This window comes from Stegastes partitus, unplaced genomic scaffold (assembly GCF_000690725.1).
Source record: "Stegastes partitus isolate 25-593 unplaced genomic scaffold, Stegastes_partitus-1.0.2 Scaffold45, whole genome shotgun sequence".
NCBI classification, from domain to species: Eukaryota; Metazoa; Chordata; class Actinopteri; family Pomacentridae; genus Stegastes; species Stegastes partitus.
This window is the reverse complement of record NW_007577776.1, coordinates 340,478-354,188: the sequence shown is the minus strand read 5'-3', so window position 1 is coordinate 354,188 and position 13,711 is coordinate 340,478.

Below are 13,711 nucleotides of genomic sequence, written 5' to 3'. Positions count from 1 at the left end.
GCTGCACAGAGAGAACATGCAAACTCCACACAGAAAGACCCCAGGCGTCCTAACAGGGACGTGAACCGGCGACCTTCCAGCTGTGAGGCGACGGTGCGAACCACCGAGTCACCATGCAGCCCCACATTTACACATTCTTTCTTGATTTTGGTTATTTCAGAAAGCATACAGCAGCAACTGTGAAAAAGAAACGAACTGGTTTACTCACTGGGCATCGAGAAAAAAAGGCCACTTTTACTAATTAATGCTTCATGTGCCCAGTAGAGAGACTGATGAGAAAAATGAAACCGCTCTGATTGTTTCTCTCAAACCCAATGAGCAGAACTCCGTGTCAGATTCAAAAAAATGCCACCTCTGAGCCACAGCGGTTGCGTTGTTACGAGTCCTAATGCAGCCGGATGAATGCGCGGAGACACTCCTGTGGCTGTGGCCGCTCAATTACATCCCAGAGGTTAATTCACTGGTTAACATACGGGAGGGAGGCCGCCAGCAGTTCAGCGCTTCCTCTAACTTGTAGCCAACTTCAGTTTTTCGATTTATTTGAACTTGTTGCAGACTTCTAACTGATTCTCTCTCCAAAGACAGACTCCACCCAGCATCGAAGTCCGTCTGCTTCACGCCTCTGTGTGCAGGACACGGTCATAAATGTAAAAGTTTTGAGTTAACAGCGGAATTTAATTGTGCTAATCTGATTGCATTTGTATGAATATTTCCCAATTGTATTTAAATGTAGATGCTGTGGAGGAAAACAAGTCCACACACGCACACATTGCGTTCCGGCGCTGTTTCTTAGTGTGTAGTGCAGAACGAACACTTCAATCCTCATTATAAACACCCATGTCTGCAGAATGTATGTAGAAAATACAATTAACGCTTCAACACCGTTGTACAACTTATTGTAATTAGATATAAATAAATACAAGAAATTGGCCTTTAATTTAAAAATACAACAGAACAGAAGGTCTTTATTGTCCTCACGCATTTCTGTTACAGGATTTAATGCAATTACATTAATTTTGTCGCCCTGAAACATGAGCACCCTGATATAAATATAAATTATGTTCAATGGAATAAAGTAACATGCAAATGTAGTAAATGAACAGATATAAAGCAGTAACCAGTTCTGTATGATATATAATAAGAACAGAGTATAACATGTCTGCAGAGTCATTTGCAATGTTGCACTCGTAATTTGTATTATTTGTAATTTGCACATCAGTGCATACGACAGTCAGTGTTGGTGTGGAGACGTGTTAAAGTAGATTTCAGGGTGGAGAGCAGCGTTCATTGAAAATATCCTTGACTGCAGCAGCTCATAACACACGTTTCTTTTATTGCAATATTCTAGAAACCTAATCAAGTTAATATGTAATAACCAGTAATGCTAAAATGTCGGTGAAATCAGATTGTGCTTTAAACTGTTTTCTTGTTGGCTTAACTTTGGGTTTTCACAAACAAATGAATGTGAGTTATGTTCAAGCTTTTACCAGATGTGGTCATACGGTGCTGAGGAGGAAGTCAGTCCCTGATACGTCTCTTTGTGCTTCACAGTATCCCAGGAAGCAACCAAGAAAAAGTTTATGATGAAAAAAGTCAGTGTTTAAAAGAAAGACTTAGAATTCTGGTAGATTAATCGTAGACCCGCTTGAGTTCCTTGAAGACGTTCCACGTCTCATCCAAGAGGCTTCATCAGCTCTGACTGACTAGTTGGGAGTTCCACATACTGATATCCTAAGGAACCATTAACACCTGAGTTTGGGTTTCAGTTGGGGGGTCGTTGCTCCTCCCTTTCGTTATGTGAGTCGTTAGTGCTCCCCCTGCCACAAAGGGGTTCGTTAGGGTCTTTGTGGCTTGGTGTGGATGTGGTTTCATCTTCCTGGGGAGAGATCTTAGGACTGGATTGTAAACAGGTGAGAGGTGATGCCTCAGACCTCCACCTCTGGTGACGGATGGTCTTTCCAGTTTGACATAGATGGCTTCTTTCAGCCCTCTCTCAAACCATCTGTCAACAGACAAAAGACTTTCAAGGAAATTTCCTAAAATAATTTTTTTTATGAGTTTACGTTTGTTTTTGGAGGAGAAGCTGAAAATGTGTAGAAGACGTGTTTTAATCCAACAACATGTTCACATGATAGTCGGGGGCACATGTTGATAAGACCTCGTGTGTTTGATTTACAGAACAGCTGGAGTTTGTCTTTATCATGGAGCCATAACAGGACTGAAAACTAACTTTTCTACTGGTAGCACCGGTGTTTCAGTCTCCTTGATTACTAGTGATCAGTGCTGGTATCAGCCCAGGAAAAAAGAAAAAGAACCACTAATCCCTGATTTGAAGTCTCTGCTACGATACTTCCCATGTGGCAGCGCTGCAGCTGGAAATCACTCATACACGTTTCTGTGTTTCCTTTCAGCCAGACTGTCAACAAATGTTTAAAATAATTCCTGTAAAATTACATATTTTTGGAAAGCTGCAGAAAGTTCGCACTCTTTGCACCGATGTACAATGTCTGGTGCAACTTCTCATTTCTCAGAATCTCCACGAAGGAGGTGGAGAGTGAAAGTTCACACAACTAATGGACAACATGGCCGGCTGAAATCATCCTTTGGCTACCAGGATGTGATTTATTTAATAAAATGACCCTGTAAGATTAGATTAGATTCAACTTTATAGTCATTGCACAGAGTAAGACGATGAAATGCAGTTTTAGCGTCTCACAGGAGTGCAGAAGCAGCAGCACAGTGCATTATTTACAGCATGGTATTTAAAGTGTGTTACATTATAAACAGAATGAATGAACAGCATGTACAGGGCGCTATGAACACACCATTATATGAATATATAGATATATGGATACAAAAGATAATCTAAATCGACAGGTACAGATAAGTTTAACACAGAAATTTAATTTCTACTTGTGTAAGTATCATAAATGTGTGTTTAAACTGAAACATAATAGTAGCTACCCCAAAAAAAGCCAAACTGTGATCAACTCTTGCTTCTTGAGCCTTTGTGTTTGCATGCCAGTGTTGTGCACAATGTAAACCCAAGCCAAATCACAGACCTTGGAGCTGCGTTTGTGAGCATTTCTGCTTGGCTCATATTCCTCTGCTCCGCGTCCCTGAAGTACAAACGCTTTTCAACATTTGCCGCACAAGCACTCCGAGTAATCCTTCTCACTGCCTAATTGATACAAATGAGAGGGAGGCCAATTGGATTGGGGAGGGGAGAAATAGGTCCGCTGGGGTTAATTTTCCTCCGTAAAGCTCCACGTTGCACTCACGGTCAGCCAGAGATGGAATTTCATTAACCCGAGTGGGAGCAGGGGAGTCTCTAATGTAGACCGATGTATTCAGACAACAGCACCATGCATGTTAGATGAGCTGGTTAATATAGACCATGTGCACGCTTGCATTTAGCTTTACTTTGCTGAAAGTGGCCTGTGGAGCGTTAGTAATGAATATACAGTTGTTTTATTGGTGAAAGTTACCCTCTGCAGTTTGCTAACCGTCAGCGGGGTTAACCGTCTTTATCCGACAGATGTTTTCCACATGTTCCCCTCGTCTTTTATCTGCTTAGCTCGTTAGCGTCGAGCCAAACGAGGCGCAAAACACACTTTGACGACACCAAGTCAGACTTCCTGTTTTGCAGAACACCCATTCGCTCACAACGGACGGCTTTTATCTCTATACGTAGCGATTAAACTAAAATTATGTGCACATGACAGCTAAGAAACGGCCGTCGCAGAAGGAGGACAATCCGGCTCGTCAATATCAAGATCACCTCAGCGGGAGAGACGGTCCCGATGGTCGCGCTACCAAGGTGGACCATCACAAAGTGGTTTATGTTCCTGTCTGCAGCCGTGGAGCCACAAACGTTTTATAGACGTGTCCGGGCTGAGACTGTTACTCACAAATTACCAGTTCTGAAAATATAATATTAAAAAAAATCTAATTTAGGTCCTAAAAACAAATAAGAAGCAAACTCGGTGCAGCAGCTCACCCACGGAAGAGTAAAAACAGAACATGCACATTCTGAAGTTCCACACCGATCCCACTTCCTTCACCTCATCCTGAACCACGTCTCATTTGTGAACTTTGTTTGGTGTTAATACGACGTCATTAATGTTAATGTAATTAGGTAATTGAACACACAATGGGACTGATGGATCGCGCTCCGTCAGTGGAAGTGTCGGGCTTATAAACGAGGCCTGTGTTACCTGCAATACAACTCAAAGGCCGACAGCTGAATCAGAGATGAGGAGCGCTTCTTTCTAACTCCACGCACGGCATGTTCAGAGAATGGCCGAAGGAAATTTATTGGATTTTGTGCGGTTTTCTCAGAAGCCAGAGAAGCTTGTATCAATTCCCCCCCACCTCCCCAACCACCACCACCACCACCACATATGTACGACTACTCCCCAAGACATGTAAGCAGACTGACCTGTAAACAGACTCTAATGTGTAAAATCAGAAGGGTTCACCTTTAAATCTGTACTAAAGACCGATTAAAACCATTCAACCTGTTTTAATGCTGTTTGCATAGTTTCAAATATGTCATTCATCCAAATATTTGGAGGAATGTCTTATTAAATTACAGATATTATAGAGCTAAATGTAAGTATCATACCTCTAAAACTTTCAACCAAAGTCATGATTATGCACCTGAGGCGCTGCACCCCAGGCGTTCAGTTAACTGCACGGGGCCGACTGTGGCTCCTGCTGTTACCCTGAAAACCTGTAAGACTGTTGTTTTGGCTGGAGCTGAAATATTTTGAAGTCGGGAGAGCAGGCGGCTCCGTCGGCGCCGTCAGGAGACTGAGAACAGGGAGATAAGGAGAGCTTCCCCGCGGACACTCGGCTTAAAGGATTCTCCACTCCTATTTCTCTTCTTTAGAGAGCCGCTTTCCATTTCAAAACTCTGAGAGCGCCGAGCTGAGCACAGAATAATGTGCATTTTCTGTTTAAGAGGATGATCGTCGACTTTAGAAACGGTGGGTGGCTCGCCGTGAGCAATCTGCCTCTAATTGAAAAGCATCGGCCCCCGTGCAGAAAATTTCAGGAGTGTTGCAAGATACTCCACGTAAAAAAAAAAAGAAATAAATAAAAAATATGAGACTTTTTCTGTTAGATAATCAACATTTGCAGCTTCAGAACTTTCTCCAGTAATTACCGCTTGAATCCTTCCAATGTAAAAGTACTGTGATGCAGAAGTACGTGATTAAACGTCCACGTGTTCATACCTGGACAACTTCTCTCTCTACTGAGCAGCATCTGCAAATGTTCAGCTCTGTGGGTCTTAGCAGGTCAGCACATTTGTATTAATCCTGAAAATGACCCACAACGGACACATTAGTGACTGGACTAGATGGACTCCACTGAAACACAATCTGTTGATGTGCTGCCAGCGGCTCCAAACAAGTAAACCAGTAATTAGAAACCATTTGGCTGCTGCTTCACCTGATACTTCAAAAGGACAAAAAGAAAAAAATCCCATTTACTTCTTCCTTTTAATTTGCTTAATTTCTTTTTCAGTTAGTCATTTTCTTTTGCTGCAGCAGCAGCAGCAGCATAAAGACGCCGTTACTTTGGCTGACGAACAGACGAATCCTCTCGCCATCGAAGCATCGCGTGGACTCTTACTGGTTGTTGCTCAAAGCATCCGACTCAATGTGATCACGTCCCGTCTCCAAACCCTGGCAGTGACATTTTTCTAAAGTAGATTTAGCTGCCTCATTGAAGCCAGAATTTATTCACAGGGGATCTGACAAACACTGAACCGTGTATCCGGTTCAGACTCATATCCCAGGTTTGATTGTTCAGGATGTGACTTTACAAGAACTCATGGAGACCATAGTGCATGATGACTACTGGAGTCCTGGTTGTTTACAAAGAAAAAAAGCAGCCATTTGGACATGATTAAGTTGGCCTTCCTGTACCTTCCACCCTGGAGGTGCCTGCACTCGGACCAGACCTGAGGTGTTTCTAGATTTAAAACTTTACTTGAAAATTTTCTGTTTGACTTTATTGTTTTAGCCCAATGTGGACATTACTCTTTATAAAAACTCAAACTTTCTCAACATGTTTTTAGGCCTGTTAGTCTCATTAGATATAAAACAAAACCACATCTGAATAAAGTTCTTGTCTTACCTCACTCGACCTTACTTTGAGCAACCACCTGTCATTGCACTGTGATGTAATCCTTGAAAGTGTACCCAAAATGCACTTTTCAAAGTTTTCGTCAGTGAATTATCAGAAAACACATCCAGGGTATCAATGCTTGTTTCTATGACTCTAGGCCATAGTTCTGGTAATGAAACTATGATAGATCTCATGATATTGATGCCAAAAGTTGGTAACAGACCCACCTCTATGCACTCAGAGGGCCTTTAACTATATACAGGTAAAAATTTGCATGGTCTAATTTAGTGTACTGAAGTTATCACTGATTGGCTGTCTGATTGAGTCTGTCTGATCTGGATCACTGTTACGGCCCAAAGAAGGCACAAACATATTTAAAAAGGGAATACAGGAAACGAGGGTATTTTTAACTTTCATTTTTTTTATTTTTGAAAACAATTTGAAAAAAAAAGAATAAACTCCCAGTCGTGCCCCAAAAAAATAACCAAAGTTACAACTCACTGGTGGACCCGGCAGGTCGGCCAAACGAAACAAAAAGATGCGGCACCGGGCCCACCCTATACAGGGCCGTCGACACCAGTGCCAACACCGAACTAAAAGAATCACGCACACCTAAGCTCAAGCCCCGAGGGTGAACGAAAACTGGCCGGCCGATCCCACCGGGTCAAACAACCTAAAAATCAGGAAGACAAGATGCCAGGCCGGCATCAGTGAAGCTGCCAGCGTGTCAGTTGGGAGACGAGTGCGCACATCGGTCCGAGGCTCGCCACATCGAGGTGGAGCCTGTAGGGGAGCTGGTCTGGAGGCAAGAACGAGAGAGAATGAGCAAACAGAAAGGCAGCCTGTTTACAGGCGGAGCAGTAACTCTATTAATTACCGTAAAAAAACTCAACTAAACATGCTCACCTGAGAAATACTAAAATATGTACAAAAAACAAACTCCAACAAACATAAAGCGAGGGGAAAATATGCTGAACTAAAGTAAAGGGTAAAAAAATGTGCCCCTAGCACATAACAATCACTTGTATCAAGGGTGGGAACAAGACTTAATCCAGCAATCTGAATTCTCACTTGGTGCGGCTGGTTTGCAGCATTGCCCATGAACAGAGGCACTCGATGCACGTGCTATCCTCAGCGTGTATGTTGGGTTAAACTGCATTGTTCTGATATCGTTGATCAGAAGAAATCGATGCCTTTGATAGATAATAACTGCCAAATATTGGAGTTCGTTCAAGCTCAATTGTGAGATTTTACATGGCACAGCAGATCAATACTGGGAATCATGCTCCATTCCCATGTCACCAGTGGACCAGGCTACACATGGATGCTTTAAGGTGTTTCGAGCAATGTCACGTTATGTGGGACCTACAAGGTTTCTGTTATTACCATCAGGAACAAATGGACTGACCTGCAAAAGTGTAATCAACCCGAATCCACTGTCACTTGTGCAATAAAAGATTCCATTTCGTGTTGACCCCAGTCACCTCTTCATGTTGTTATAAATGAAGGCCCACATGAGGATAGTTTTGCACCTGTGATCTTCCATGACATTTAAAGCTCCTGAAGGCATCCGTCACTGGTCACCCTGCTGTCAAGCCTTCTGGATCCCTGATGGTTTTCAAACCAGTAAAACTGAACCCACTTCACGAGGAAGACCAGCGACGAGGTTGTTTGGGATTTAAGATCCGTACCGACACGTGAGGACCCTCCAGTTGCCATAACGGACGGCTATCCAGCTGCACGAGGTTAATCAATGGACGTCTCTCTTGAGTCCATTAATCACCTGACCTTACAAATTTGAACAGCACTTTCTGCATCCCAGGGTCACCGCATTGAAATTCAAGCTCACGCCTCACAATGAGCAGAGTTTATTTCATGACTGCTTTTTTTTTTTCTTTCTTTTTTTTCTACTTGTTTAGGCAGATAAAAAGCAACGGAGAGGCCTGGATGATGGATACTCGGTTGTATATAAAAAGAGGAAAGTGGGAGGAAAAGCGAGAAGATGAATTCATAGAAAAAGTGGAAGAAGATGAGATGTGATTATCTTGTGTTTCCTCTTCCTCCTATTTTCAGTTGTCCTCTGTAGACCACACATGCATAAATGAATGAATTTCACTTGCATTCCTCCATCCATCCATCCATCCCGCCATCCCATGACATTTCACCTCCTCTCACTTATTCCCATTAAATCCCCTCTCACCTGCTTTGCCTTCCTCTTCTACCTTTTCATGCCGGCAGCAGCACACAGGTCCACGTGAATTAGCACCAACAGTATAAACCTTGTGCTGACTGTTGAGGGAGCGGAGATGTTGTAGCTTTTTATTACCACTTTTATTCAACTTCATCTGTCAAGTTTCTCCGTGACATAGACGTGGCTTAGGAGACAGGAGCTGCTGTTACAGCTACAGCATTAAACCCACCTGCCTCGTATCGTGTACGTCTCCCTTCTGCTGCCAAAACACCTGTGATGTAGGCAGTGGATCCTTTGGAGGCCTTGGTCAGCATCTTGGACTTTTTGTCATGTTCCTCAAGTTCTTCCGTGAGTAGTTTTTGCAATGTGGCAGAGGAGGCTGTTGGGGAGTGCTTTAACCAAGGGAGGGTGTGCTTGGTCTGCAACAAAGTTAAGGTGGCTCGTACGTGTTGGAGTAACTTCCACATGAATGCCAGGAGACGACGCCTCACAGCAGAACATTGCATTGTAACGAGAGAATCGATGTGATTCAATTCACCTGTCAGTGGTTTTAATGTTGTGCTAGGTAGGTATACGTGTTCACATTAAAATGTGACCTCAGCTTTCAGGCAGAGGGTAACTTTGGCAGCTACACTGTGAATGGCACCGACCTGAATCACAATAGACAAACTATACATCGTCTGACAGCACAAAGCCTCACCATTCAATCAATGTAAACCATTTTCTGATACAACTGAAGCAATAGCTCCTAACTTTGTCGTTAAGCAGTACTTTCTGAGCTTTTTTTCTGCCGTCTGTAGGGGCGCATTCACACCAGTTTCACTGCAAGAGTCCACTGAAAAAAATTCTTCCATTGTTGGGGTTTTTTGGGGGTAAAAATGGATGAACAGATTGTATACCGTTTAAAAGATGGACGTAGCCACCATGATGTCGCCCACTGCTTTGCATGCTGCCATTCTGAAGTCTCCAGTTTGAAGTTTGGCCATCTTGCACTTTTGAAACAGTACATGCTGAGAGATGAGTGGATGTGGCTGAGAACTTGTGGACACTACGGAAACATTCCCTTCTCTGTCGTGTACTTTTCTCTAAAAGGGACCACGATTTCCAACATGAACACTGTGCTGTACTAAAGGAGAAACTAAACTAGGAACTGACCATAATGTCATGAGGAAAATGTTTACTGAGGAAACAAATCAAGTTTTCAATTAGACTTTTTTCTACTGCTGGCAGGTTTAAGGTTTAGGTCTTTCTTTGATAATCAGTCTACGGGTTGATATTTAAAGGGTTGGTGGCCTGTTCAAAGCCAACCTAACAGGTGCTAACTCGCAGTTAGCACAAAGCTCCCCCTGAGTGATTGTGCCCTCTTTTCAGGAACCTTTCAGGAAATAAATATTAAACACTAAAAAGTTAAATTACAAAAATAAATTTTTAAAAAAGTCAGTTCTGAAATCATGAAATTGTCAAAATTCTCCCCAAATATTTTACAAAACCTAGTTTTGGGTCTCAAACAACAAGCAAGTAAACTCAGAATGACATTTGAGAATCTGTGGAACAACATTTTTCCTGAATTCTGTGTGATTTGAAACTTTTTGCCCGGTGAAGGTCTGTCACTGAAACATCCCGCTAATAAGTGTATGTGTGGAAGGTGGACAGTGTGCAGGAGTCTGATTAAAACGTTCAGGTTTGTAATGAACTGACCCCTTTTGAGACAGACTCAGATTAATACTTTAAGTTATAAACTTGGTTTATGTCATGAAAACATTAAGACTCAAACTTACCAACATTTATTCATTAATGTTTTTCTATTTTATAATCTTCTCTCCTCCACTCAGTCACTCTTCTCTTGTGTCCCTTTCCCTTTTCTTTACCTTCCAACTTTTAGTCTGTTGCATTTTTCATTCATGTCTCTTCCATTCCAGCGGCATTCGTTTCCACTCCTCTGTGCCGTCCTCCCCCCTCCTCGTCCTCCTCTTTATTTTAATCTCCGCCGTTTCATCTCACACTGCTTCCTGCAGCACTGATCTGTGCTGCATCCCATCAAATCTTGCTAGAAAGCCTGCGAGGATTTACTCTGTCCTGCAGTGAGATCCTACACGCCGCTGGAGTCTCGAACACGGAGCGTCTCGTGTGTTTACTGACACATCGGGATAATCTTGTGCCTAATGTCTGCGCTGTATTCATGTGTAAATTCTTTTGTTGAATTTAAAGAAGCTTGTCAGTAACGCTGAGCCTTATTTACGTCTTTTTATCTTTAATCCAAAGTATAATCAAAAGACAAATTTGGCTTTATGAAAAGTTTGAAGCATTTGATCAGTGAAATAAAAACTCTGCTTCACGTGAATTCAACGTTTCCTGTAATGGAAGCATAAACATACAGTGAAGATTAGAATCTTAGAATTAGACGTTGAAAATCTGACAGTTTTCTCTGTTTTCACATTTTGTGGCTCTGATAAATGATGTCATTGTAGCAATTAAATGTATTGTTATTATTATTATTATTATTATTAGTAGTAGTAGTAGTAGTAGTATTTTAAACATAACATGCCTTTTAAACCCGCTGCTGGTTTTGGGGCTCAGACGGTTAATATAAGATTGCAGTCTGGAGCTTTGCACAGTGAAACTGAAAGATCTACTATGAATGCACATGCAGGACTCCAAACATCCATAAACATATTTTATATATCAGATGGACGTGTGTTTGTGTTTGTACTTGTGTTTAACTGCTTGAACAGATGAACATGGATCCTTCAGGTATCGTATGGTTACACTGCAGCCTTGGTTCTCTGAGTGAAGAGACGATCCCTCCACCCAGTTACATATTTCATATGTATGGGGAATGACCCCTCTGCTCATCAGGGTACGTGGATACTTCTTTAAGACACACCGGCTTGCCCGGCCACGCCCCACAGGTTACCCATAAAGCACCTGTGCTGGTGTGATACCAGTGATACTTTTGATTGAAACGTGTCTCCGAGCGGCCCAAAGATCTGGAGAGATAGTCTCTTCACTCAGACAACCAAGGCTGTAATGCAACCATACGTTCTCTATCGAGACTATCTCTCCACCCAGTTACATATTTCATATGTATGGGGTCCCTTCGAAGTGGGAGCTCCCATCCAAGAGAGGTGGATTCGCCGAGAACCATGGCATGTGGGGCCAAAGGAGAGCCACCAAAAGCAGCCTTACTCCGTCCACCTGGATCCTTCGGAGAAGATTCAAGATTCAAGATTCAAGAGTTTCATTGTCATATGCACAGCAAAACAGGTAGTTGTACTACACAATGAAATTCTTACTCTGTTCAATCCCCCGAAAAAGACGATACATTAAAAATAAATAAAACAAGCCAATAAGAACAGAATAAACAATTAAAAACAACAATAAAGTGTTTCAGTGTTACAAATGTGTGCGTGGGAGAAGACCAAAAGGGGGAAAGGCATAAAGCAGATGCTGGGGCCATTGATGGGCCAGAGCATCCCATCCCAGGGGTGGATTGTCGTTCCTGAGAGAGAAGAAGAGGTGACAATGCGTCGACTCCCTCGAAGGAAACAGGTCGACCACTGCCCTGCTGAAGCGACGGAAAATTTCCTCGAGTAACTGAGGATGGAGTCGCCACTCTCCCGGATGTGGACCCCCTCTCAACATGATGTGTGCTGCTGTGTTAAACAGCCCTGGCACATGCACAGCTCTGAGTGAGCACAAGAGGGGGTGAGCCCACTGCCACAGTTGGGTTGCCAGCTTGCAAAGAACAGGGGAGCCTCGGCCTCCCTGTCTGTTGATGTGTGCCGCAGCCACGGTGCTGTCTGTCCTGATGATGACGTGGTGGCCTCTCAACATTGGCAGGAACTGCCAAAGCACGAGGAGGTTCCAAAAGCTTCCAAAGCCACAACATCACCATCAGGGCTTTACCAAACAGTTAGAAGGATCTTAGTGTATGTAAACTTCTGACTTTGAAGAACATAATAAAAAATTCTCTCTCTCATTATTCTTGCATTTAGCAAATAGAAATAATGTTGGTAATCCTAACTGACCTAAAACAGGAAAAGTTTAGTCTGATTTAATGTCAGATTGTGAGCAAAAAAAAGATTGTGTCTTTTTATACAATGTATGTAAACTTCTGGTTTCAACTGTGTCTGCAGGACAAATGATCAATGATGTGGTTTCTCCATCAGCCTGATGATGTCTCCTTGCTGCCACCCTCACGACATGCACGTTGCTTTTTCACGTCCTGGTTGCTGACCCTTGAAAATACCGATAGAGGCTCTTCACTCTTCAGTCCTAATTCAGAACCCGTCTGAGGCCAGCTTAGCTTGTTTTCTGTGAAATTTGCATGATGCTGATAAACAAAATGTCCCAAAATAAATTTGAAGTGGATCAAGATAAATTATTCACCTGCAATTTACCAGCAAAAAAAAGCTGAGCTAACTAAATTAGATATCAGCTGTGGAGACAGAAGTTAGGGCCTTTTCAGTTAACAATGTAAACACATGAATCTAATTGGTAAGTGGATCAGTGCAACGTTGAGCTAATTAGCGGCATTGCAAGCTGGACCGGCAGGCTGGAGCAGCATGCTAGAAAGCTCCGGCTAAGTTTTCACCGCTGGCTATTTTGTGAATGACTTTCAGGCAAGCTGTGTCCCTTTGGGTTGAAGATTTAAATCTTAGAGTTGACAGCTGCAGCAAAGCAGACTATTTGAGGCGTTTACTTGATTTTGTAAAGACACTTTAATCTCCTGGCACCTCCTCTGCTGTCTTATCTCAGCGCCCCCTCTCCCGTCACTCCTATCAGGTCTCCTCTTCCTGATTTCTCTCCTCTCTTTCCTTTATCTCTCTCCCCATCTTCCTTTTTGATTCCTGTCCATCTCTCCTCTCCTCCTGGTGAAGACGATAGTTTACCAGCGGTGTTGCCCCCGGCGACAGCTCTTCTAAACCGAGAGGACAGCTGTCAGATCGTCCCGTTACCGCAGCAACCAACCTCAGACAACAGGAGATGGTGTAGGGGATGGAGTGTGCGGTGCGCTAAAGAGAAACCAGACGACTGTCAGTCTGCTGAGAGGTTTCTGTAGAATGAAATTACAGAGAAAGAAACTTGAAGTGATTTATATTGTTCACAAGCTATTTCCTCATGTTTTTTTTTTTTTATTTCCTCCTGTTCTTAACCCCAGCCATTTTTACTTCTTTAGCACTCATGTGTCATGTCTCAACCCAAATGTGACGCTTTGTCAGTGTGATAACCTGTCTGTTAAAACATGATGTTGGTCTTGATGTTTCTGCAGTGGTGCGATGCTTGTAGACTAGTAACAGTTCTGCAAAATGCACCTGAGTGAATGTTCTCACAGCTACATGTTCCCAAGGTCAAGAATGAATAGCTAATGCTTCAGGGGGG